General features: G+C 39.3%; 1 long non-coding RNA gene across 1 annotated transcript in view; it reads left to right on the plus strand.

Annotated features, from left to right (window-relative positions):
* Positions 1-23,035, plus strand: part of LOC129530150 (uncharacterized) — a 304,176-nt gene that overhangs the window by 94,177 nt on the left and 186,964 nt on the right. Inside the window, exon 2 of the long non-coding RNA XR_008675697.2 lies at positions 11,645-11,761. This is a non-coding gene — a long non-coding RNA (uncharacterized lncRNA). The remainder of the gene's footprint in view (positions 1-11,644; positions 11,762-23,035) is intronic.

Genomic DNA, 23,035 nt, shown 5'->3' on the forward strand with positions numbered 1-23,035 from the left:
AAACAAAAAACCGGGCATCGTGGTGTGCTCCTATAGTCCCAGCTACTCGGGAGGCTGAGAGAGGAGAATTGCTTGAACCTGGGAGGCGGAGGTTGCAGTGAGCCGAAATCATGCCACTGCACCCCAGCCTGGGTGACAGAGCGAGACTCTGTAAAATAAATAAATAAATAAATAAATAAATAAATAAATAAATAAAAGTCTGAACTTTATTTCAAGATCATTGGGAAGCTTTTGAAGGATTTTGATCAAGAGTGCTTAGCCCAGTGGGATTGAAAAAAAAGAGAATGAACTTTCTCTGTTTATTGAGAGAACAGGAAAACATGTGAAACAACTAAAGGACAATTTAGGACTATATATGATAAACAATACAGTTGCATGGCAATGTAGTGTCATTGAAAAATTCCTGGACAAGGTGATAAAATACCTCATTGATTTGCACCTATGGCTTATTTTCTTATCCTCTTGTTTTTACCGCTCTTCCTGGTGGCTGATTTTAACAACTGTTTAAAACAGATCTGTGTGTTTTCTTACTATTGTTTTGCTTATCATGGTCTTCTACTTCTTCTTAAAATCTGTTTTACCTCTTTTTCCTCTTCATTCTGTGTAGCCTGAAAATCATTTTCTGTGACACAAAGTGAGGAACAACGTATCTTATGTTATTCACCAACTTTGTACAATTGACCTTGTGTAGTTTTTCTATCCATTCTTTGCTTATCTTGCTCTGAATATAATAACCAAATCATGTCATTTCTGTCACCCTTATTAATATTTTTGCAAGCCATGATGAATTATGGGCCTTATTCCTTACTTCCCCTTTAAACTGTAGCAGGAGTAGAAGCTCCAGTTTCTTTTCACAGTAAAAGGGAGAGGAAAATATCTGGAACAGAAATGAAGGAAGGAAGAGTATAGGAAGATTTGTAGAAAAGAAAGGGATATTTACCACATAGTTTTTGTGAAGGTCAAATGGGTCAATACATGTCAAGTGTTTGAAATTAAGCCTTGCACACGGTACCTGTTCAACAGATGTTGACTGTTATTATTTGAATGGTAATGATGGTAATGGTTTTATCAGTCAGGGTTCCAGAAGAAAACAGATGCCATTGAGTAATTGGGGGAGAGTTTAATACTGGAACTACCCACAAAGTTGTGAGCAAAGAATAAGAAAACCACAAAGAATAGTGTATTACCCTAGGTATAGTAATGACAGGTGCTTTTAGTACCCCTAGACTGAAGAGGTACAAGTAGGAAATAATTTCTGGAACTTTATATGAGTATCTATAGCTGTTAGAGAGAGCCACTGGACAGAAGCTGTGATCTTTGGTTGAAGGAAACAGCCAGCTCACAGTGACTGTAGGGTGGAAGCTTGGAGAAAAAAATAATTCAATCATGCCCTCTTTCCTCATTTCGAAGTCTTGCGGGTAATTCTTATTGCCCAAACCCCAAACAAAAGCCAGAGAAGAGGGGAGCCCATTAATGAAATACATATAAACTAGGCTTCAGGGACACAAAGCAGAGTGGAGAAGTTTGAGGAGTGAATCTGGAGGACAAAATAGAAGATAACAGCATAATCATGAGGTTAGGTATTGAAGACAAGTTGCAAAGCATTTGTGGTATGACTGACAACTCGCTTGTCAGCATACCTGGAGATTTCTGTGGGAATATATGTAAGCTAGTCCACAAATAAAAGCCACCCACTTTGCTCCAGGTTTAGATTAATGACTGCCAGCCCAGAATGATGCCTTAATGGGAGCTTCCCTATACCTTTATCCTTTATTATTATTATTAGTATTAGTATTAGTATTAGTATTAGTATTAGTATTAGTATTTGAGATGGAGTCTTGGTCTGTTGCCCAGGCTGGAATGCAGTGGTGTGGTCTTGGCTCACTGCAACCTCTGCCTCCCAGGTTCAAGCAATTCTCCTGCCTCAGCCTCCAGAGTAGCTGGGATTACAGGTGTGTACCACTCCAGGGCTGCATGCTCTAACTCTGGGGGTGGTGTCAGCCCCCCAGCTTTGTTCTCTAGCCCCTCAAGATTAGCAATCTTCTGCGCTGTAGGCACCAAGGTGTCCCGAATTATTGGTTACAGTGCTTTGTCGGGGTGGTGGCAGTGGGATTTATACTCATTTGTATGTGCCAGGAGCAGTGGCTGTGCAGCAGGGTGCACATTGCATTGGCTGGGGTGGCATACCAGTGAGAGCAAGGCTGCTGCAGTTAAGTGCATGCTGTAGCCAACAGTGTTGGTGAGGGCATAGCACTGGTGGGTGTGGGGTTGCTGGTCTCCATGTGCATGATTGCAGCAGCAATATTGGCAGCACAGGGGGTGGGGTGGGGTTTTCAGCCTTCATGCACATGTTCACATCAGCATCAGTGGCTGCATGGGTCAGGCTTGGTTGCAAATGTTTTTGTGCATGTGTGCACCAGCAATGGCAGCACAACTGGGTTCACGGAGTGTGCTCACACCTGCAGGATAGGCATGGCAGGGTGTGTGCATGCAGAGGAGAGGAGGTGAGGTCCATCTGCATGCGCACGCACTGGCAGAGAAGTTGGTGGGTGGCTGTGGGTGATAGCATGCCGGCAGAGCGGTGCAGGTGAGGCTGCAGTGGTGGAGAGGATGCAGGTAGGCTGGTGTGTGGTGGTGGAGGACACTCTGGTGGAGCTCTGCAGTGGTCAGTTATGGTCTGCCAGTTAAGGAGCTATAATGAGGACCCGTTGGAAGCACCCTGATTGGGCATCCGAGGCTGCACTGCAGGCAGGCGTGGCCAGGCTTAGACCCTGGCGGAGGCCAACAGACAGGGGCATTCAGGTTACACTGGCCCCATCTTACACACAAGGCTGTCCTGCTCTCTCCAGGTTCAACAGTCCCCTTAAGGCTAAAGTCTCCTAGAGGAACATAGCAACCTTTGGGACTTACACATCCCTGGCCATGCTCCACTGCAGGCATTTCCACACCAGACCCTCTGGAATCTCCACAGCCTGGAGTCCTGCTCCTACTATCTGTCTAAGTCGCTGTGCTGCCAGCTGAAGTGTCTGTGGTGGTTGTGAGGTCTCCTGCTGCCAGGATTCCAGAGGTCCATGGTGAAAGTAGGTTGCTCCTCACCTGTTTAACTCACCCCTTCCCCAGGAGTTGCTGCAATCCAGGAACAAGTCCCAGTGCATGGTAGCTCCGTACATGGTTTCCATCATCTTCCCCCTTCATCCTAGCATCTTTGTCCTTGCTACATCCATTCTCAAGGCTTCACTCTGAAGATCTGCTCAAAGTGTACCAATCTTTCTGATGTCTGTTTCTCGATGGCAGATGTACTTCCTGGCTGCATCTAGTCTCCTATCTTGAATCCAGAATCTCACTGTGGTTTTGATTTGCAATTCTGTAATGATTATTGGTGTTGAAAATTTTTTATATGTCTGTTGGACATTTGTGAGTCTTCTTTTGAACAATGTTTATTCAGATTATTTGCCCACTTTTAAATGGGATTATTTGTATTTTTGCTCTTGAGTTTTTTTGGTATCTTAGTATATTCCAGATATTAGTCACTTGTTGGATTCATAGTTTGCAAATATTTTCTTCCATTCTACAGGTTGTCTCTTCAGTCTGTTGACTGTGGCATGTTGACAGGGCCTGTTGTTAGGCTTTCCTATTGTGCACATGTGTACCAGTGTCAACAGGCAGGCTGGGTCATTTCCCAGGCCCCCGGATAGCAGATAGTGTGCTTGGGTGTCAGTGTCAGTGGGCAGGGTGGGCCTGTTCTCAGGCCCCTCACTGTGCCTGGGCAAGCTGGTCCCAGGATTCATGAATGTACATGTAGACAAATGGCTTCCTTGCTGCTAGTGGTCAGTGGGGATGCCATCAGTGGCAGCAGCCCTAGGCAAGTGGCTCTCAGGATCTGGTTACTGCATATTTTAGCTCCATATGTCCCAGAGGCAGCCTATCCAGTGCACTGCTAGAGTTCTGAGTATCTGGCTGCATTTATGGGTCCAGCCAGTGTCATAATGTTGCATTCCTCTGAGTGGGCATGAGAGGATGTCTGCAGGGCTTTTGGGATGTAGAGATGCAGGGTCTGTTGGGTCCCAGAGCAGGATGTAGTCTGGTGGGAGTCGTACTCTCAAAATGGCGCTGCGAAGCAGCTGCTTGGGTCCCAGAGTTGTATGTGGAACCCAGCACATACTCCCCTGGAATAATGCCAGGGTGTAGGCTTTAGGTAACTTCCTATACTCAGGGCCTGCAACAGCTGAGGGCTTCTCCATGGCTAGGATTACAGGAGTCTGTGGTGGGAACCTGAACCACTGGGGATCTCTTGCTTGCTTTTCTTCCACACTGGGGAGTTCTTTTTGACTCTGCACTACTTTGCGTCCCTCTCCTTCCATGCCTTACAGGTTTCCTGTCACTGCTTTGCTAAATTCCAGTGTTCTCTCTTAAACTCTGTCTTTGACATGTGATTATCTACTTGCTGTTTTTGTACTTCTCTGTGGATGAGTTGGGTGCTGGGTGCCTGTAGTAAACCATCTTTGAAAAAAAGTTTTCAAATACATAAAGTACAATGCATTAGACTAAAAAAGGGACCCATTTTATGGAAATATACTTACCAAATCATTTTAAAGTTTGTGATAGAATAATGTGATTCTTAGCTAAGGGATGCTGGGCTTAATACCTAGGTGATGGGATGATTTGTTCAGCAAACCACCATGGCAAATGTTTACCTGTGTAACAAACCTGAAGATGTACCCCTGAACTTAAAAGTTGAAGAAAAAAAATGTGATTTTTTTATTAAGTTCATTCAATAGGAAGATATTTCAGTGAGCCTAGTAGTTACTATAATCTAAAATTACTAATGAGCATAAGCAATATTTTGAGATTACTCTAATATGTTATGCAAATAACTGGAATTTTATTAATGCAAAGCTATATATATATATATATATATATATATATATATATACACACACACACACACTAATACAATTAATTGTAGCATTTTGCCTACATGCATAATTAAAAGAAATGCTAAATTTCAATTAGTGAAAATAAAAATGGGGGGAGGTGGCCAAGATGGCCCTCTAGAAACAGCTTTGGTAGGAGGCTCCCACTGAGAAGAATGAAAACAGCAAGTGAATTCTGCACCAGCAACTGAAGTATCCAGGTTCTCTTGCTGGGACTGACGAGGCAGTTAGCATGACCCATGGAGAATAAGGAAAAGCAGGGTGGACTGATGGCCCACCCGGGAGCCACATGGGGCAAGGGGAACTCCCACCCGCAACGAAGGGAGGCAGTGAGCAATTGTTCTATCCCACATGGGAAACCACATTTTTCCTTCCACGGATTTGTGCAACCCACAGATCAGGAGATCCCCTCATGAGCCCATGTCACCAGGGCCTTGTGTCCCAAGCAGACATCTGTACAGATTCTCAGTGGCCACTTGGCTGGGGACTGCCTGACTACTGAGTTCCCATGAGGAGAGGTGACGGCCATCACTGCAGTTGCCTGCTGCCTGAGATGACTGAGCTCCTGAGGTGAAGGGCAGCACCCTCACTGCAGCTCCAGTCTGCCATTTTTTCCTGCTGGTGCCAGGGAGACTGGGCAGTTTGGAACCAGGAGGAATTCTCCACAGCACAGCACAGTGGCTGTGGTGGATCGTGGCCAGACTGCCTCTTTAGGCCAGACTCTGATCCGTCCTAACTCACTGGGCTGGTTCTCCCTGCAGAAACTTCAGCAACTCCAGCCAGGGTTTTGCAGACAGAAGTCTGATCTCTCTGGGACAGAGGCCCTAGAAGGAGTGGCAGCCACGGATGCCATGGATTAGTGGACTGAGTCTTTCCTCCTGCTGGCTCTGAAGAATCTAGGCAGTACGGAGAAGCAACATTACCCCCAGCACCAAGGGACAACCAGAGGGCTTATTTAAGCTGGTCCCTGATCCCATGCCTCCCCAACTAGGCCACTCTAGGTGGTCCTCTAGACCACCCCAAAAGGGGTCTCTAGGCATCTTATATAGGAGTGTTCCTGCTGGTATCCTGTCAGTGCCAGTCTGGGATGGAGCTCCCAGAGGAAGGAGCAGGCAGCCATCTTTTCTGTTCCTCAGCCTCCACTGATGACACCTCCAGGTGTGGGAGGAACCCAGGTGAATAGGTTCTGGAGTGGACCCCTAGCAAACTTCAGCAGGCCTGTGGAAGAGAGGCCTGACTGTTAAAAGAAAAACAAAGAAACAGAAAGCAACAACAACATCATCAACAAAAAAAAAGTCCTCACAAAAACCTCATCCAAAGGTCAGCAGCCTCAAAGATGAAAGCTAAATATAAACTCATGAAGATGAGAAAGAATTAATGAAGAAACACTGAAAACCAAAAAAGCCAGAGTGACTTTTCTCCTCCAAATGATCACAACACCACTCCAGCATGGACACAGAACTTGTTAGAGGCTGTAATGGATGAATTGACAGAAGTAGGCTTCAGAAGGTGAGTGATAATGAATTTTGCTGAACTAAAAAAGCATGTTTTAACCCAATGCCAAGAATCAAAGAAACATGAAAAAATTACAGGAGCTGTTAACCAGAATAACCAGTTTAGAGAGGAACATAAATGACCTGATGGAACTGGAAAACACAGCACAGGAACTTCACAATGCAACCACAAATATCAATAACCAACTAGTCCAACCAGAGGAAAGAATTTCAGATTTTGAAGACTATCTTGCTGAAATAAAACAGGCAGACAAGATTGGAGTAAAAATAATGAAAAGGAATGAACAAAACTTACAAGAACTATTGAATTATGTAAAAAAACCAAACCTATGACTGATTGGGGTACCTGAAAGAGATGGAGAGAATGGAACCAAGTTGGAAAACATACTTTAGAATATTATCCAGGAGAACTTCCTCAACCTAGCAAGACAGGCCAACATTCCAATTCAGGAAACACAGAGAACCTCAGTAAGATATTCCATGAGAAGATCAACCCCAAGACACATAATCATCAGATTCTCCAAGGCTGAAATGAACGAAAAAAATGTTAAGGGCAGCCAGAGAGAAAGGCCAGGTCACCTACAAATGGAAGCCCATCAGATTAAAGGCAGACCTGTCAGCAGAAGCCCTACAAGCCAGAAGAGATTGGGGGCCAATATTCAACATTCTTAAAGAAAAGAATTTTCAACCCAAAATTTCATATTCAATCAAACTAAGCTTCATCAGCAAAGGAGAATTAAAATCCTTTTCAGACAAGCAAATGCTGAGGGAATTTGTCAGCTCTAAGCCTGCCTTGCAACAGCTCCTGAAGAAAGCACTAAATATGGAAAGGAAAAACCATTACCAGCCACTACAAAAACACAATGAAATACAATGACCAGTGACACTGTGAAGCAACTACATTAACAAGTCTGCAAAATAACCAGCTAGCATCATGATGACCAGATCAAATTCACACATAACAATATTAACCTTTAATGGAAATTGGCAAAATCCCCCAAGTAAAAGGCACAGAATGGGAAGGTGGATAAAGAGTCAAGACCCATGGTGTGCTGAATTCAAGAGACCCATCTCACTTGCAAAGACATGCATAGGCTCAAAATAAAGGGATGGAGGAAAATTTACCAGGTAAATGAAAAGCAGATAGAAGCAATCTGTTGCAATCTTAGTTTATGACCAAACAGACTTTAAACAACAACAACAAAAAAATCAAGAAAGAGAAAGAAGGGCATTACATAATGGTAAAGGGATCAATTCAACAAGAAGAGCTAATTATCCTAAATATATGTGTATCCAACACAGGAGCACAGATTCATGAAAGAAATTCTTGGAGACCTATAAAGAGACTTGGACTCCCACACAATAATACTGGGAGAGTTTTACATGCCACTGACAATATTAGACAGATCATTGAGTCAGAAAATTAACAATGATATTCAGGACTTGAACTTAGCTCTGGATCAAGTGGACCTGGTGGATATCTACAGAACTCTCTACCCAAAAACAACAGAGTATGCATTGCTTTTGGTGCCACATGGCACTGACTCTAAAATTGATCACATAATTGGAAGTAAAACACTCCTCCACAAATACACAAGAACTAAAATCTTAACAAACAGTCTCTCAGACCACAGGACAATCAAATTAGCACTCAAGATTAAGCAATTCACTCAAAACCACACAACTACATGGAAATTGAACAACCTGCTCCTGAATGCCTCCTGGGTAAATAATGAAATTAAGGTAGAAATGAAGAAGTTCTTTGAAACCGATATGAACAAAGAATGTACTAGAATCTCTGGATGCAGCAATGTTGAGGGAAATTTATAACACTAAATGCCCACATCAAACAGCTAGAAAGAGCTCAACTTATCAAACTAACATCTCAACTAAAAGAACTAGAGAAGCAACAGCAAACGAATCCCAAAGCTAGCAGAATACAAGAAATAACTAAGATCTGAGTGGAACTGAAGGAAATAGACACATGAAAAACCCTTGAAAAAAATTCAATGAATCCAGGAGCAGTTTCTTGAAAAAATTTAAGAAATAGACCACTAGTTAGACTAATAAAGAAGAAAAGAAAGAAGAATGAAATAGACACAATAAAAAATGATAAATGTGATATCACTACTGATCCCACAGAAATACAAACGACCATCAGAGAGTACTATAAACACCTGAATGCAAATAAACTAGAGAATCTAGAAAAAATTGATAAATTCCTGGACACATGCACCCTCCAAAGACTGAAACAGGAAGAAGTTGAATCCCTGAATAGACCAACAACAAGTTCTGAAATTCAGGCCGTAATAATCTATCAACCAAAAAAAATCCCAGGACCAGACGGATTTACAGCTGAATTCTACCAGAGGTACAAAGAGGAGCTGGTACCATTTCTTCTGAAATTATTTGAAAGAATTGAAAAGGAGTGACTCCTCCCTAACTCATTTAATGAGGCCAGCATCATCCTGATACCAAAACCTAGCAGATATGCAACAAAAAACAAAAACTTCAAGCCAACATTCCTGTTGAATATTGATGCCAAAATTTTCAATAAACTCTCAATAAAATACTGGCAAACCAATTCCAGCAGCACATCAAAAAGCCTACCCACAACAATCAAGTTTGCTTCATTCCCAGGATGCAAGGCCGATTCAACCCATGCAAATCAATAAACAGAGCTGAAGACAAAAACACATGATTAACTCAACAGACGCAGAAAGGGCCTTTGATAAAATTCAACATCCCTTCATATTAAAAATTCTCAGTAAAGTAAATATTGATGGAAGATACCTCAAAATAATAAGAACCATTTATGACAAACCCACAAACAATACCATACTTAATGAACAATAGCTGGAAGCATTCCCTTTGAAAACCAGCACAAGACAAGGATGCACTCTCTCAACACTTTTATTCAATGTAGTATTGGAAGTTCTGGCCAGAGAAATCAGGCAATAGAAAGAAATGAAGGTATTGAAATTGGAAGAGGGGAAGTCAAACTGTCTCTATTTGCAGGTGATGTGATCCTATATCTTGAAAACCCCATCATCTCAGCCCAAAAGCTTCTTAACCTGATAAGCAACTTCAGTAACATTGGAAAAATCAATATCATGAAAATGGCCATACTGCCCAAAGTAATTTATAGATTCAGTGCTATTCCCATTTAACTACTATTGTCATTTTTCACAGAATTAGAAAAAAAAAAACGATTCTAAAATTTATATGGAACCAAAAAAGAGCCCAAATAGCCAAGACAATCCTAAGCAAAAAGAACAAAGCTGGAGGCATCATGCTACCTGATTTCAAACTATACTACAAGGCCACACTAACCAAAACAGCATGGTACTGGTACAAAAACATAGACCAATGGAACAGAGTAGAGAACCCAGAAATAAGACCACCCATCTACAACCATCTGATCTGCAACAAACCTAACAAAAACAAGCAATGGGGAAAGGATTCCTGCCCAAGGCAATGAGACCCTACCTCTTGCATCAACAAGACCTGGATGTGAGACATGGAGTCGAAAGAGATTATTTTGGAACTTTAAGGCTTAATGACTGCCCTATTGGATTTCAGACTTGGATGGGGCCTGTAGCCCCTTCGTTTTGGCCAATTTCTTCCAGTTGGAATTGGTGTATTTACTCAATGCCTGTAGCCCCATTTTATCTAGAAAGTAACTAACTTGCTTTCAGTTTTACAGGCTCATAGGTGGAAGGGACTTGCCTTATCTCAGATGAGACTTTGGACTTGGAATTTTGGGTTAATGCTGGAATGAGTAAGACCTTGGTACTGTTGGAAAGACATGGTTGTGTTTTGAAATGTGAGGACATGAGACTTGGGAGGGTCCAAGGGTAGAATGATATGGCTTGGTTTTGTCCCTACCCAAATCTCATCTCATTGAATTGTGGTTTCCATAATCCCCATGTGTCTTGGGAGGGACCAGGTGGAGATAATTGAATCATGGGGGTGATTTCCTTCTTCTTTTTTTCGTTATGATAGTGAGTTAGTTCTCATGAGATCTGATGGTTTTATAACGGGCTTCCCCCTCACTAAGCAGTTGTTCTTCTGCTGCCACCATGTGAAGAATGACATGTTTGCTTCTCCTTCTGCCATGATTATAAGTTTCCTGAGGCCTCCCCAGCTATGCTGAACTGAGTCAATTCAACCCTTTTCTTTTATGAATTACCCAGTCTTGGGTATGCCTTTATTAGTAGCATGAGAACAGACTAATACTATTCCCTATTTAATAAATGGTGCTGGAAGAACTGGCTAGCCATATGCAGAAAACTGAAACTGGATCCCTTTCTTACACTTTATATAATAACTAACTCAAAATGGATGAAACACTTAAATGTAAAACCTGAAACTATAAAAATCCTAAAAGAAAATCTAAGCGATACCATTCAGGACATAGGCACGGGCAAAGATTTTATGACAAAAACATCAAAAGCAATTGCAAAAAAAGCAAAAATTTACAAATGGGATTCTGTTAAACTAAAGAGCTTCTGCACAGCAAAAGAAACTATCATCAGAGTAAACAGACAGTCTACAGAATGGGAGAAACTTTTTGCAACCTATCCATCCGACAAAGGTCTAATATCCAAAATCTACAAGAAACAAACAAATTTATAAGAAAACAACCCTGTTAAAAAGTGGGCAAAGGACATGAACAGACACTTCTCAAAAGAACACATACATGTGGCCAACAAACATATGGAAACAAGCTCAACATCACTGATCATTAGAGAAATGCAAATCAAAACCACAATGAGATACCAACTCACACCAGTCAGAATGGCAATTATTAAAAAGTCAAGAAACAACAGATGATGGCGAGACTGCGGAGAAAAAGGAATGTTTTTACACTGTTGGTGGGAATGTAAATTAGTTCAACTTTTGTGGAAGACAGTGTGGCTATTCCTCAAAGACCTAGAACCAGAAATATCATTTGACCCAGCAGTCCCATTACTGTGTATATACCCATAGGAATATAAATTGTTCTATTATAAAGATACATGCACGCGTATGTGCATTGCAGCACTATTCACAATATCAAAGACATGCAATCAACACACACGCCCATCAGTGATAGACTGGTTAAAGAAAATGTGGTACATGTACACCATAGAATACTATGTAGCCATAAAAAAGCAACAAGATCATGTTTTTTTTTTTTTTTTTTTTTTGCAGAGATGTGGATGGAGCTGGAAGCTGTTATCCTCAGCAAACTAATGCAGGAGCAGAAAACCAAATACTGCAAGTTCTCACTTATAAGTGGGAACTGAATGATGAGAACATTTGGACATGGTAAGGGGAGGACAACATGCAGTGGGGCCTGTTGGGGAGTATGGCAGGAGGGAAAGCATCAGGAAATTCACTAATAGATGCTGGGCTTAATAACTTGGTGATGGGATGATCTGTGCAGCAAACCACCATGGCACATGTTTACTAATGTAACAAACCTGCACATTCAGCACATGTACCCCTGAACTTAAAATAAAGCAAAATAAAAATAAAAATATAATTTTTCCCCATTCAACATCATAGACTTCCTGAAGTTCTCTAGACCTTGGATTAAGAAGACATATCTACAGTACATCAGATTTGATGTGTCACAAAATGCATACATCTTTTGCCTGAATCACTCTCTAAGGTTGCTGTACTAGCTTTCATTCCCATCAGCAGTATTGGAAAATTTGTATTATCTCACACACTCACCAACCATTTATATTGTTTTCCAACTTGATGGGTTAAAATAACATCGCATTTTTGTTATAATGTGAATTTCCTTGGTAACTAATGAGGCTGAACATCTTTTCATCTGTTTGTTGGCAATTTTGGCTTTCTGATTCTGTGAACTGCCTTTGTACATTTTCTATTAGGTCATTGATGGTTTTCCAATAGGAAAATGACATAATCTCTGCCTTGCTCAATACATAGGTCTCTTGTAGCTCTAGCACTTTCTGACCTGATTCTAGCATTTTGCTAAAAGTCTAGGTGAGTGGGTTCAAGCAAGGTAAAAACCATACAGACTGCAGTGGAGGAAGGGTAGAATACCACCAGGGAAAAGAGTTAAGAGGTTGTTTTAATAGTTAACTAGTGTACAAAAGGGCAGAATCAGTGGTGGTGTAGAGAAGGAGACTAACGTAAGAGACCCCACAGGATTTTGTTTGCGGGAAAGGGAAAATATTAGGAGCCAAAATGGAAGCCGCAGAAATATTTTGGGAACAGCGGACAGTTTTGTCTTCTCAGTCTCTATTCCTTTGAAATAAGTAAACTCTTAAATAGCATTTTCTTTCCCAGACCATATGTGTGTATGTGTGTGTTTGTGTGTACAAAGTAACTAACAAACAATAAGCTCTAATTGTGAATGCTTTTTTGGAGCATTTGCTTCTAGAGATTCATACAGTTTCAGCCCAATTTTTGCATGCTATTGAACCTGGGTTTTGGAACTTGGGTTCACATCTTAGCTCAAGCAGTGACAACTGTGTGACCTTGGGCAAATCATTTAGCCTCAATATAATGCTGGCACACCACTAGCTTCTACACAGAAGTATTGTGAGGTAAATATAAGGTAATGTATGTGAAGTATATAATATAGTGCCTGGCACAGAGTGAGTATTCAGCACATTTGTTGAGTAGATCAATCAAAATTGAGATTCCCAATGCTGAAGCCCTAGAAGCTGTCATAGTAGTTTGCATTAATTTGTTTTCCTTCCATTTTAATTGTGATTTTAAATGTAATAACTCCTGGTGATAGACATAGTAATTCTTAGTTAACTAGACTGTAAGATTGATAAGAATCTGCCATTCATTTCCTATGCCAAAAGAAAACTTACTGGAAACAATAACAATTCACATTTATTAGACAATATAATCATGCACTCTTAGAAGTACTTTACGTTAAATAAGCCATGAATCTCCACTGTAACATTATAAGAACTATTATTATCCCCATCTTATAGATGGGAAACTAAGGCATAAAGCAGTTATTTAACTTATCCAAGGTCAAACAACTACTGTGTTTCCTGAGTCTACATTTTAACTACTATACTCAAAGAGGAGGAGTGACCTGCCTAGTGCCACACTATATGTTAATATTAGACTAGGATTCAAATTAGATTTTTCTATTCCTTCTGCTGCACATAGAGACATTTGGATTGTCAAATCCATTTTACTATGTTACTACATTTACCTTATAAGTTTATTTTTTATAGTTTTTATACAAATATATTTTAAGTGAAATACCATGTGGATATGTTATAAAGTAAACTTTTTATAATAAAGCCACATTTTTAAATGTCCAGTAGTTCACTGGAGAGGTTGGTGGTGGATTGAGGGAGGTGCTATATATCTATCTTTAACATTTGATTTTAAAATAAGAGAAGTTGTTTCTATTATAGAAAATACTACAGAGGCTGGTGTAGAAATCTGTTTCCTGCTCCCAACCTTGGTCAAAGTCTAACCTGAAGGGAATAGTAGCAGGATCTATATGTCTTTATTTGTTATTAATTTTTCCCTGTAACGCAGAAGCTGACTGAAGAGCTAGTATTAGGGACCTGGCAAACTTGTAGGCATGCCATTGCTGTAGCAGTTGGTATGTATGCTGAGAGGGTGGCCTAAGAGAAGTAAGGTAGGCTTCCAAGCACAATGGCAGCCAGCCTAGAACATGGCCTCCTTGCTTGCCTGGTCAGAGGCTCCTGACCAATGCTGAAAGCATTCTTTCTGCCCTGGAGGAGGCAGAGGGCACAGTTACCCTTTCAGACAAAACCAGAAGCAGTTTGTAGGAAAGAGAAAATAGCAGAACGGGGAAGCGCAATGGAGGAAGATGCAGTTGGTCTGAGACTGACACTAATGTTCACTGTAGGGTATAGAAAAGATTGCTCTGCCATGAAAAGTGAGCAAGTATCCCCCCAGTGCACTGGATGTAGTGATAATGGTAGTGCATGTTTGCTAGTGGGTGTGTGATTTTTTGAGGGGTAGTACTGATTGTTTGTGTCATAATCTTAAGTGGAATGGATATTTCCCTTCAGTTGTATATGATAACCTTTTATTTAGTTCTCTTTTTAGTTAAAGATAAAAGAAGGATTTTTGTAAAAAACGATGGACATAAAGCCAAATGAAGAAAAATTGCATTCATTTTGGATCAAGACTGTTTTACCTCTTCTCCCAGTATATCTGACCCTACTCCCAAATAGCATTTGAAGTGTTTTATTTATTTTTATTAATTTTAAATTCTTAAATTTTTATGGATACATAGTAGTTGTACATATCTATAGGGTACATGTAATACCAACATACAATGTGTAATGATCAAATATGTGTAATTGGGATATCCATCATCTCAAGCACTTATCATTTCTTTGTGTTGCGAGCATTCCAGATCTCTTCTAGCTGTTTTGAAATGTACAATAAATTATTGTTAACTATAGTGGCCCTATTGTGTTATCAAACACTAGGACTTATTTCTTCTATCTAACTGTATCTTTGTACCTGTTAACCAACTCCTCTTCATTCTCCTATCCCCATTACCCTTCTCAGCCTCTGGCAATCAACATTACAAACTCTCTACCTCCATGAAATCAATTGTGTAGCTTCCACATAAAAGTGAGAACATGCATTTGTCTTTCGGTGCCTTACTTATTTCACTTAACATAGTTTTCTCCTAATTTTTATTAACTTTAATTTCCACATTATTAACTATAAATAAAAATATACTACTCAGAAGAAAAAAGAAACCTATCTTTGACATAGCTCTGAATGAAAGTCATAATAAAGACTTTAGAGTTTTTTCTGTTTATGTGTATGAATGTGTATTGGGTGGAAAGAAGAATGAAACTAGTCATAGCAGCTGAATTATGCCCTTTGGGCAAAGTTTGGTTTTCATAGAAACAAGTATGGCCTAACTCTCTGAGGGAAAAATACACACACACACACACATACACACACACACACACACACATCAATATGTTTTATTATATAATATATGTTAATTTACACACATATACATATTATTATATAATATATGCTAATTTGCTATACTATATGTATATATATTAAGTTAAACCATAAAAAATTGCCATTTTTGTAGGTAAAAATTGTTAAATATTAGCAATTCTATATGGTTACACTGGGCATTTGTGTGTATGTGTGCGTGTGTGGTTTAAAACAAATGAAAGAGTAAGAGATTGACAGGAAGAAGGAGAGGGATGTGTGTGTTTGGTGTGTGTATGTCATGATAAAACTTTCAAGCTGTAGGAATCTAGCTATATTTAGACAGGATCTCAGAAAAGTGACTAGGACATTCTTTTCAACATATTTTTAAGGAATGAACTTCCACCTTCTTTAGTAGAGCTCTTTGATCATCTCAGGGATTTTAGGCTCTGACAGCCTTTACTTTCCAGATGTTTTGGTCATTTGTTTGGGTGGAATCCCCATACTGCTGTTTAAGTCTGTTCAATCTGCTTTGAATTCTGTATAGAAGGAGAAAGGAAAGAACTCATCAGCATTATAAAAAAAAAATAGTAACAGCCAGTTGTATATGATAGTCTCCTGACTACAAAGGAAAAGTTAGTATTGGATTTCACAAATATGACCAGATCTTCTCAGATAGTCATTTGATATAAAAACCAGCCCCCTGGAGATTGTTATATGTTATTAAGCCACTCTTTAGACTTCTCTTGGAGAATGGATCTTTACTAAACTATGGCTGCTGTTTTAGAATCTTCCTTTCAGAGAGTGCTGAGAATACCTAGGAATAAAATGCACTTCTTTCCCAGAAAATTTTTCGTTGACTGTCTATTTTAAAGGTTATTGGATTATCTTCATTAACATTCAGTTGATGTATTGAGCACTTGCTCTATGCAGCAAACTCTGAAAAGACCTATGTTTTGGATATTCACAAATACTTTAACATCTCTGTGGCAGATTACTGAGAGTGGACTTAATTTTTGGAATAAAGAGTCAAAAGCAGAGGTGGGTACATAAAGTTAGTGATGAGGGTTATGTGGTAAGATAAAGTCCTGAGGCTGATTTTCTTCTATGCATATACACCTTTAGAAGTAATAGTAGACTTTAATGGTGTTTGGCTCAGAAAACCAAGAATAGTTATCTTGGAGCTATCATGGTCCTCTCCACAAAGTCCCTGAGGAACACAAGAAAGAATGGTAAGGGAAAGGAATGTAACACATAGTTAGACAGACTTGTTTCCTAGAACTCTATTCAGAGAACTGTGGTAGGTCAAGCTAGATCTTATGGTTAAGTTTGGAGGCCTGTGAGGCCATTTTCCTCTACCTAAACTCAAACCTTAATCTCAGAGTCTTATTTGACAGCTGACTGCAATGTGACAGAAGGCCACAATGATAAGCTTGATTAATAAAAAGAGAATAGAGAATTGACCACAATCAAGTATTGATGTGTCGTGGCATCTGACCAGTCAGATAAAAAGTTAGGTGGAAGGCACAACAAAGTTTTTAGTTATTATATCCCTTATTCTAGAATTCTACATACACCAAATATGAAAGGAGTTCTAAAGCATCATTTTGAACATAATGGAAATCAGCATGTATTCAGCTGGAGTGCTATTTAGGACAGCACTTTTATTTAGAGAAGATAAGGGCTCTGGGGAAAAAAAAGGAAAGATTGTGAAGGGCAATATAAGGCATGCTAAAGATTTTGGTGTTTAGAAACATCCTGCTACAGCAGTGTGGAGCATGCTTAGAAAAGAGGAGAAACTAGCAGCAGAAATACTGTCTAGAGGCTTTTGTGATAAGTCCATGTGAAACAGTGGGCCTTAAAGTAAGGTAGTAGACATTGGGCTGTAGAGAAGCAGGTAGATTCTAAAGTTATAAATGACATGATATGGTATCACCAATATTTGGCTATTGATTGGTTATGGGAGAAGAGGAAGTAAAGGTGATTCGCAGGATTCTGATTTGGGCAATGGAGTGAAGAATGGTGCCAAGTTACCAAAGGAAGAACAAGTTTTAGTCTGTGGCTGCAGTATCAGACTGAAGATATTTTGTTCCAGAGTGTCTATGTTGAGGTGCTTCCGGAACATTTAGATAGACGGCCTATTGTAAATACATATATTCAATATATATGGTGAGAGTAGACTTAATTTTGGGAATAAACAAGTCAAACCATTTTTAAACAGTCTTACTGTATTCCAGAAATAAAAGGCTTGCTCCACCTCTCCACTTTTACCTATAAGCATAGCTGTGCTCCTGCCCTACTGAACTAATCACCATTCCAATAACACAGAACACAGCATGCTCTTCACATCACAATACCTTTGTACATATTGTTCCCTTTGCCTCAAATGCTTCCTTTCTCTCCTCTTCAGTCAGAATATGTATGTTTACATTCTGATTTGCTGATATTTATTGTAATACAGCATACATATGAAAGAGTACAGAAATTACACATGCACAGTTCAGCAAGTTTTCATCAATTTAACATACCTGTGTAATTGGCACCAGAAATATGAAACATTATTATTTCTCACCCATCTTATAGAATTATAGATTAGTACCATCTGTTTTTGAAATTTATATGAATGAAACCATATGATATCTATTATTTGTATGTATCTTATTTCATGCAACTTAATGATTTTGAGATTCATTGATGCTGTTGTATGCAGCAGTGGTTTGTTCTTTTTTCATTTCTCAGTAGTATTTCATTGTATGACTATACCATAATTTATTTACTCTTTCTAAGATTGATGGACATTTGGGTCATGTTCAGTTTTTGGCTATTAATAATAATCATACTATTAAAATAATAAAAGCTGTATGAGTTTTTCTGTAAGTAATTTTTTGCTACATATTTGCACACCCGTTTCTGTTGATTATATATAAAGGGGTAGAATTGCGGTGCAAGAGGTTATGCATGTGATTAGTTTTAGTCAGTACTGCCAAATAGATTTCCAAAGTGGTTATACTGACCCGCTCTTTTTTTTTATTTACATAACTCCAAAAATACAGTTTTTCCCATTGAATATTTTTGAAGTTAAATAGCAGAGATGTCAGAATTATGCTCATCAGGAAATACAAAGTACAGAAATATAATTTCTGTGAGTAGTTTTTAAGTACTACTAGTAAGTACTGCTAGTGAGTGGTAAGATTGATAGCTTCTAGTGAAAGTCTGGAATCCAAAGCTTGACATGTATCTAAATATATGTTTACCCCACCTTGGCACTGTGCTTTGCTGAGGGAATATCAGGCCTTGTGCAGGTCCAAGATATTTCTCATAAATACTTCATAGCCTCATTCAGTACATGAAAATTGGGTAATTGATGTCCCAGAAATGTGTGCAGAGAATAGAGCAAAAAAAAAAAAAATGCATCTTGGAAAAAATTCAAAGCAAGTGTCAACCATATTCACTACAATTTAAACCAAAACAAAATGAAACAAACAAAAAGCCTCACATAAAATATCTGAATTTAAGATTACAGTCTGGTGTGTCATCAGTGAAAATGGTGGAGTGAAAACCTGTAGAATATCCCTTATCTATAAAAACCAATGAGAACACTGGCCAAAAAAATGTGAGAATCAATGTTTTCAGAACTCTAGAAATTAACCAAAGGCTTGCAGAAATCCATGGAGCCTTTATTCAAGAAAAATATCTGAGGCCAGGCATGGTGGCTCATGCCTGCCTAGTCCCAGCACTTTGGGAGGCTGATGCGGGCGGATCAGGAGGTCAGGAGATCGAGACCATCCTGGCCAACACAGTGAAACCCCGTGCCTACTAAAATTACAAAAAATTAGCCGGGCATGGTGGTGGCGGGTGCCTGTAGTCCCAGCTACTCGGGAGGCTGAGGCAGGAGAATGGCGTGAACCCGGTAGGCAGAGCTTGCGGTGAGCCGAGATCGCGCCACTACACTCCAGCCTGGGTGACAGAGCGAGACTCCATCTCACCAAAAAAAAAAAAAAAAAAAAAAGAAGAAAAAAAAAAACAAAAATATCTGAAGCTCAGTAGGAGCATGAGCTTTTTATCATTTTAATTTGCCCTGTTCCTATGCCCTCTCCCCAGTTCCACAGCAGCCCTGAAAATCAACAGCATGCAAGTCACAGTGAAAAGCAGCAACGTGGTAACCACCAAAGAGGGTAGAATGAGGTTGGAGCCTCTTCAAAGTCCCTTACCAGAAAACTGTCATTATTCAACCTGTATGACAGCTCTCAGGGAGACCTCATGTGTAAGGCTACCTTTAATAGACCTGACTAAAAGCTCCCCCAGGGTGAATAGACCATTCCATGGAGCCATTTGTCAGAAATAATCAGAGAAAATTATGTATATATATATAAAATCTACCACCAATAATTTTATATCACATCACAACACCTGAGGTGGTAGATAAGGATTGGTGCAAACATTAGGTTAACCAAAAAGCTTACAAAGAAAATATGGGGAATAAGATGTCCATAAGTGTGTTAATGGGCATACAATATTTAAATATGTAATTTATAGGACAATTACAACACAAAAGATGGGGAGGGAATTGAGATTCATACGGGCAAAGTTTTTGTATATTATTTAATTTTAAATTATAAACTATAGTAATAGAAACAAGGGAATTAAGATGGTATGTGGCAAAATATTTATAAGAAAGAAGACAGCAATGGAAAACAAAATATATAAAACATACAGAAAACAAACAGCAAAATGATAGATGTGAATCCTATTTTATCAGTAATTATATTGAGTTTAAATTGATTAGCTGCTGTAACCAAAAGGCAGAGACAAACAGAATGGATTTTTAAAAACCGTGATCCAACCACATGCTTTCTATGAGACACACAAAGACACAAACAGGATGAAAAAGCTGTATTTTGAATATCATGGCCAAAGTGGCTGTGCTAATATCAGACCAAACAGAATTTTTGACAAAATTGTTCCTAGATGTAAATAAGGGCATTTTATAATGATAAATGGGTCAATGAATCAAGATGATATGATAAATATACATTCACCTAAACTGAACCCCCAAATACAAAGCTTGTTATATACACTGGTATTCATACTTTTTTTTTTTAACACAAACACTCCTTTGATTGTTGCAAGAGTTTAATTTTTAGAGTTCTAAAAATGTTGATTTTGAGAATTATTACCAGAATTCTTATTGCTTTTATGGAAGAAAATATTTTTGCAGGTCTTTACTCCCCCTTTTCAAAAATCTCAACTCTTAGCAGACTTTTCAATGGATGTAAAGAATGTCATTCTATCAACATGCTCTGATGCATTTATTCAGTAATCTACTGATGGACATTTATTTAGGTTGTTTCTAATATTTTGCTAGCACAAACAGAACTCCAGTGATATTTTTCTACATATAATTTTATACAACTGTATGAGAATAGTCATACAAGTAGAATTATTTAGATCAGAGGATATATACATTTTAATATTTGATAGATATATATTAGTTTTCTCTAAGGAAGCTGTAACAAATTACATGCCCACCAATTTATGAGATTGAATGTTTCCACACATTTAATTTTTTAAAAAATTTATTTTACAACACTGCGTACTGACAATATTTTTAATCTTTATCAATCTGATGGTGAACAAAATGTCTTTTTAATTTCTTTTTTTTTTTTTTTTGGAGTTAGAGTCTCTCTGTCATCCAGGCTAGAGTGCAGTAGCGCGATCTTGGCTCACTGCAACCTCTGCCTCCCGAGTTCAAGCTATTCTCTTGCCTCAGCTTCCGAAATAGCTGGAATTACACGCTTGCGCCACCACACTGGACTAATTTTTGTATTTTTTGTAGAGACAGGGTTTTGCCATGTTGGCCAGCCTGGTCTGGAACTCCTGGCCTCAAGTGATCTGCCCATCTTTGCAGCAGGACGAGCCACGGACAAAACCCCACAGACACCAAGGTAGTGAAGGAAGTGGCTTTAATCAGCTGGAAGGATCGGCAGACTAATGTCTCAAAATCCGAGATCCCTGAGTGCACAATTTCTGTCCCTTTTAAGGGCTCACAATGCTAAAGATTTTACGTGAAAGGGCCATGATTGATCGAACAATCTAGGGGTATGTGACAGGGGCTGCATGCACCGGTAATCAGAGTGAAACAGAACAGAAGGAGAAGTTTCACAATGTCCTTCCATACAATGTCTGGAATCTATGGATAACATCGGTTGCTAGGTCATGGGTTGAAATTTAAAGGCATGGTTTTGGGTCTGGTTTTGGGTCTGGTGCCTGGCACCAGGCTGCCTGCCTTTGGTTTCACTTCCTTGTTTCTTCTTAAAATGGGTACTGAGTATAAAACAATATAAAACAATATGAGGGGTCTCTTTTTCTCTTCTCTCACCTTGGCCTCCCAAAGTGCTTTTCCTTCTCTAGCTATGCAATATTGTCCAATAATTGAGACTTTTAGAACCCAGAAATTGTCAGGATGGTTCTTTTGGGCTGGGAATTCATCAGGAACTGGGTCCGTAGGGACTAATTCTTGGGCTTCCCATGGCCATTGATCTTCTGTTACAGTTCCTCCACAAACATAACACAAAGTGATTTTAAAGACTGTGCTACATGCTCAGCTAATTGCAAAAACAAATTTCTAGGTTTTCCTGGAATCTCAGGTACTGGCACATTTAGTTCATTATAGAAAGTCTGAAATACTGGTTCTAGAGAGCGTTTTCGAACCTCTCCTTTTATTAAGATATTTATTCTAGGATCTTGTCCTTTTCCATCAATGCCTAGAGATACGTGCTCTCCTTTTTCCCACTTTGGGTCTGAGGGATTTGTAATTATTAATTCTAAAGGGTTGCAGCTTCCACTTGTGCAGGAGGGGCTGCTTTTTCCTTTTTGGAGCCAAACAAGATCTTATTCATCTTTTTTCCAAGTAGCCCAGATGACACAAGACCAGTATTGACACACATTTGTACGTGAATATGATTCATGGCAGATATACTTATTTTCTGCTGTGTAACTCTTTTCCCAATCTAGAGAACCGCATCTTATTCCTTGCTGATTACTATTAATAGTGGCACAAGTGTCGAATTTTAGGGTTACATGTTTGGGGACCCCTCTTTCTTCTGTTCTAGCTATTACTTTACTTGTGTCACCTAGAAAAGGGCCAGTCCTTAGTCTTATTTCAAATACCGTGATCATGGGAGGATCAGAAGGGTCATAACACACATCAGGCTGATCACTTTCTGGATTACATACTTTGTACTGAGTGTTATTATATAAACATATTCCTTTTGGTGTTCCTAGGCACTCATAATAACTATAGGACAAAAAGATTGTTTTAACTTGTTGTCCTACCTCAGTGACCTGATGTACACACTGAAAGCAGTCCTCCATGTGAAAAGAAGCAGTGGAAGCTTTTATCACACAAGTCCATGTCACAAGGAAAATAAGTCCCATGACAATTTTCCTCATGCTTCGGCCGTGCGTAGACCAGTCAACTTCTGGGTTTGACTGGAGTAGGGCTTGTCATCCTCCTCAGAGTCACTTTACAGGGATTGTCCAGGCTTGGTTTGGCCTCCTAGGTTTCAGTGGCTGCAGGCTTTATGCTGCTGTGTGATCCAGGCCGGGATTCCTTCCACCTTTACAGCTGTGGGAGTGGTCATGATA

Source organism: Gorilla gorilla, chromosome X (genome assembly GCF_029281585.2).
Source record: "Gorilla gorilla gorilla isolate KB3781 chromosome X, NHGRI_mGorGor1-v2.1_pri, whole genome shotgun sequence".
In the NCBI taxonomy this organism is placed as follows: domain Eukaryota; kingdom Metazoa; phylum Chordata; class Mammalia; order Primates; family Hominidae; genus Gorilla; species Gorilla gorilla.